The sequence below is a fragment of the Belonocnema kinseyi genome, chromosome 5, assembly GCF_010883055.1.
Source record: "Belonocnema kinseyi isolate 2016_QV_RU_SX_M_011 chromosome 5, B_treatae_v1, whole genome shotgun sequence".
NCBI classification, from domain to species: Eukaryota; Metazoa; Arthropoda; class Insecta; order Hymenoptera; family Cynipidae; genus Belonocnema; species Belonocnema kinseyi.
Window position 1 is genome coordinate 35,421,882 of NC_046661.1, and position 5,709 is coordinate 35,427,590.

Sequence of the window (5,709 nt, forward strand, 5' to 3'; positions counted from 1 at the left end):
ATCTAACAAGAACAGAAAATTATTAACATTCCATGAAATAATTCAGATTAATACTTCAAGGGGAAGATAATAAAATAACCATTTTTGTATCTCCATTCTTCTACCGCTAACATTTCACTTCTATGAAACGCGTTTTTTGTATCGGAAAAAAATCATATAATTATTGATTTTTGCATGAGGCACTCCAAAGGTGTTGCAATGATCGTATTAAAATTCAGTAATGATCGGATTAAAATTAAGCTTATTATTATTACTATTATTACTATTACTATATATTTACTATTTTTAATTAAAAAATTACTTCGGAAAAATGTATTTTGTAACTAAACGCTTTCACTAAATTAAAAATATTGGCTTTCAATAAATTAAAAATATTTATCATACAAAAATCAGTAATTATATGATTTTTTTCTGATAGAAAAAACGCGTTTCATAGACGTGAAATGTTAGCGGGAGAAGAATGGAGATAAAAAATGGTTATTTTATTATCTTCCCCTAAAAGTATTAATCTGAATTATTTCATGGAATGTTAATAATTTTCTGTTCTTGTTAGATTACCGTTGAAATTATTATTTTACAAATGACTTTCTATATAAACAACAATAGATGTGAAGCCAGAAGTATTTTCGAGGCGTGTCGAACAAAAGGTTTAAATTCACTTCAGAGCTTGATTGTAAGCTTAATTTGAATCCGATCATTACTGAATGTTGATAAGATCATTGGAGCACCTTTGGAATGCTTCATGCAAAAATCAGTAATGATATGATTTTTTTCTGATACAAAAAACGCGTTTAATAGACGTGAAATGTTAGCGGGAGAAGAAAGGTTCTCTTACAAAAATAGAAACGACTGTGCTTGACTGTACTAGACGCCGATAGTCGCCTGTGGCCACATGACCGTGGTCGCTTCATGCCCTGGGAAATGCAGTTCGAAGGGTTCCAGGCATATGGAAGGAGTTGAGATTATTTACGATGGGTACATTATGTTTTCTACCGTTTGAAGAAAAAAGTGGGCCTGCAGTAAATACATCGTTATTGCTTCACCCCCCAGGCCCAACTCGGATTTTCCGAAAGTTTTGACACAGGTTCAAAAAAAGGCGGTTTTTAATATAAAAAGATTAATTTAAAATTTCGAAAATTTGCAGATGCGTTGTTAAGACATAAGGAAAGGTAAATGACAAAGTCCCTACTTCAAGAAGTGAAAGCAACTTCTTCAAATTAAGCGTTGAAAATAATCAAAATAATTTTCAGTATTAAATCAATAATATAGCTACAACGAAATTATCGATATTGCACGGTAGCTTATCTTTAGCCAAGCTCGAAACAATAAACTGCACTCGTTTTCACTGAGGCAATCGCTCATAAATGCAAGAATAATGAACTTCCAAAAATGTTCAATCTTTTCAATTTTTCGGGCAAACTATTTACTTTATGGCAATATTTGATATAACCTTTTTTATTCAGAAGAAAATTTAGAGTGTTTTATTATATAACTATTTTTGCTCTAAAAATAGCCGTTTCCAAGGAAAATCTAAAAACATAAAATCATCCGCCATATTGGATGATGGCGGCTCGAGCGCCCCCCCCCCCCCAAATGTACTGAATTTTGGGAGGTATTTCAAGACCCCCTAAGGAAGATTCTTGACAACTAAGTTCATGGTTATAAATTATTTCCATTTAAGCCTTCTCATTTAGCTTCGATGACTGTCCTAAAACTCGAATTCCTCTACCAGCCAGATCTACCTTAAAGACTGTCCTAAAAAGAATCTACAAGGATACTGGGGTCACGGAGAACACGAGGCAGAGACTGAAGGAAGCAGCTTCCCTCGCCAAGAACGAAAAAGAGAGTCGTGATTTTGCTTTGGGATGAAATCTTATTAGGCCTGGGACTCCATTACGATAGCGAAACTGATAAGATCGTTGAATTCAAAGATTGGGGCACAGTAAGGACAGACAAATTCGCAGACATTATTGTATCACTTATTATATAGGTTTTTAGCACTGACAATTTGCACAACCATTTTTTTCCACTAAACACAAACAGTTTGCAGTTGCACAACAGCATTAATAAGTTATATTTATACCGGTTCGAATTTACATCACATGTTCTCGTAGTTCCTAGAGTTTCCGCACGTAGCGCCATCATCTGGGAAGACATGAAAATTTGAGGAAATTTGAGAGCATGGATGGCGCATCTGACTGCTGATCAAAACGCACGTCGTGCGGATTAATTCGCACACATGCCTCCACAGTGCGCGCATCCTGCGCACCAATTGTTATCTGGGCAACCATGAGCAGTTCCCAGCGAAATCGCGGTAAATTTTCAGCGATAACCACATCTCTGAACCGTAAGATAGGTGGTTACAGTCTGTAATGGGATCAATACGACGATCCGACAAAAGTCTCGTGCACCCTGAGGACACGGAGCAGCCCAAGGACGACCGCCTTCTGCATTTTCCCGCAAGTGTGTTAGCATATTTTTCAGGGTGTCTACTTTTGACTTGATACAAAATTCCTGTCATTTTCCCGTCCTTTCTCGTCAAATTTTTTTTTTTCAATTTCCCGTCATCATTCAAAATTTTAAGGAATACTCATTCGGGCATAAACACCGACATAATAGATGCTGACTTTTATAAAAAAAATTATTAGTTTTACAAACTTATATATTAGGGCGGAGTGAAAATGATCAAATTATTCGAATCGTTTGAGCTGAGCAAAAAAATTTTGTGCGTTGACATCCGAAAAAAGTAAACAAAAAAAATTTCAAATCGGTTAATATCTTCTGTTTCCTTTTCTTATTTGAAAATTCGAAATTTTGTAAATTCCAACAAATTTTCCTATTGCTTCGAAGATGATGGGGAATTTTTTCTATGTACAGTTTTTGCTACTGAATAATAATAAAAAATTATAAATTTGAAAAAATGGGTTAATGCATAGGGGGATACTTATTGATGGTATCCCGTTTTTTTAGCGAACAGGTAATAAAGTGCTGAGGTAAGAATTCTTTAGGCTTATATCACAGATTTTATATTACTAATTACATTTGCTTTTTATTAAAAAATATATACAATATATATTACAAATTATATTTGGTTTATTTAAAGAATTATCTACAATATATATTATTGATTTTATATTGCAAATTATATTTTGTTTATATAAAAAATTATATATAATATATATTACATATTATATACATAACTTTGTTAGAAGCGCCTTTTGTGGTTGTTTTAATCAACCTCCCTTGAAACCATTCTTGGTTTCCAAAGCAGGCATTATTGCACGAGAACTAAATGTCGAACGAATGTAAGCATCCCTTTTTTTGGACCAAAAACCTTCCCCACGTATATTGTATCTAATTTTTAATATAAATCAAATATAATTTGTAATATAAAATCTGAAATATATATTGTATATCATTTTTCATAGGAACCAAATATAATCTGCAATCAAACATGTATTTTCCCGCCACCCCACTCGATAAGTCTAAAGAATTCTTACCTGGTCGCTAAAAAAAGCAGGATACCATCAACAAGTATCCCCTATGCATTAACCCCCACCCCAGTATAAGGGGGGGGGGGGTGTACATAAAATGAGTCCATCAGCGAATTCCTACCAAAATATCGTTCTGCTGTAGTAACACCATCATTTTCACTTCGCCCTTATTATATATCAAGCTTTGGTTTATTTTCAATAATGCACACACACACACACACACGCATATATATATATACATATATCCATACATACACATAATAATGATATGACATATATTATATAATTCCTACACTCTCAGAAATTTCCTTTTAACGATAAAGGAATACTTTTAAGGTTAAAGCACCCTCGTTTGAGAGTTAGGTTTGAAAACAGACCCTTTAACGGTTGAAGTGCGAGTCGTTTAACCAAGAATCGTTTCAAAGATAAGCGATTCTACTTTAACGCGCAGAAAGTGCAGTTTAACGGTTAAAATGGGACGTACCGAACAATAATTTACACGCATGCGTGGAATCGCATCATCACGCTTTTAAAATGCAATCGTTTAACCATTGAAACACATAATTTTAGCCTTAAACTAGATCATTTAAAAGTAAAACGAATCTGCTTTTAAAGTATTCTACTTTAACTACTGAAGGACCGACTTTCTCGTTTAGAGGGAATTTCTGAGAGTGTACTAACAGTATTACTTAGATATCTTGCATTTTTTTCTGCGATTTGAGACTCGATATCAGCAATATTGTCCATCATCATTTTTCTCTTATTTTCAATTTTTGTTAGTTCCTGATAATTTTTTTTCTTTCTTCCTTTTGTTTTTCATTTTCTTTCTTCTTTGTTCCAAAATTTTCTACATACCTTCTGTGAGCCATATGCGCACCCAACATCATTTTTTTAGTTATCTGAATGTTCTTTATACCTCCTGCTACTTGAATAGCGTCATAAACTGTTCTGAGTGCCATCACATTTTTTCTGATTGGTTCCCAATAATATTATTAAAATTAGCAGAGAAACCAGTTTCAAAGGCTTCATTCTCATGGGACATGATTAAGATCATTCCAACAAAGCCTTTCAATTGTGTTACACTATTTTCAAAAGAAATAAAATTCCCGACACCTTAGTGAATTCCCGTAATTTTCCCGGTTTATTCCCGGAACGTGAAATTCCCGTCATTTTCCCGGTTTCCCGACGAGTAGACACTCTGATTGTTTATACGCAGGGATACTTTTCAGGCTCTTGGAGCTGCCAAGCTTTCACTGGTTAATAGCCTGAAAAGTATCCCTGCGTGTAAACAATCAGGGTGTCTACTCGTCGGGAAACCGGGAAAATGACGGGAATTTCACGTTCCGGGAATAAACCGGGAAAATTACGGGAATTCACTAGGGTGTCGGGAATTTTATTTCTTTGGAAAATAGTGTCACACAATTGAAAGACTTTGTTGGAATAATCTTAATCATGTCCCATGAGAATGACGCATTTGAACGTGGTTTCTCTGCTAATTCTAATAATATTATTGGGAACCAATCAGAAAAAATGTGATGGCACTCAGAACAGTTTATGACGCTATTCAAGGAGCAGGAGGTATAAAGAACATTCAGATTACTAAAAAAGTTGATGTCTCAAATCGCAGAAAAAAAATGCAAGATGTCTAAGTAATACTGTTAGTACACTCTCAGAAATTCCCTCTAAACGATAAAGCCGATCCTTCAGTCGTTAAAGTAGAATAATTTAAAAGCAAGTTCGTTTTACTCTTAAACGATCTAGTTTAACGCTCAAAGTATGTGCTTTAATGGTTAAACGATTGCGCTTTAAAAGCATGATGATGCGATTCCACGCATGCGTGTAAATTATTGTTCGGTACGTCCCATTTTAACCGTTAAACTGCACCTTCTACGCGTTAAAGTAGAATCGCTTATCTTTGAAACGATTCTTAGTTAAACGACTCGGACTTTAACCGTTAAAGGATCTGTTCTCAAACCTAACTCTCAAATGATGGCACTTTAACCTTAAAAGTATTCCTTTATCGTTAAGAGGAAATTTCAGAGTGTAGAAATTATATAATATATGTCATTATTATTAATTATATATATATAACCACCTATCTCACGATCGTGAGACGTGGTTGTGGCTGAAATGTTACCGCGATTTCGCTGGAAGCGGGTGCAATTTTCCAGATTAGCACCCGCTCCCGGCGAAATCCTGCGGTTTTCCTTATGAC

General features: G+C 34.6%; 1 protein-coding gene across 1 annotated transcript in view; it reads right to left on the reverse strand.

Annotated features, from left to right (window-relative positions):
• LOC117172414 (lysoplasmalogenase-like protein TMEM86A) overlaps positions 1 to 5,709 on the reverse strand; it is a 208,604-nt gene that overhangs the window by 185,111 nt on the left and 17,784 nt on the right. The gene's annotated exons all lie outside the window — the stretch shown is intronic.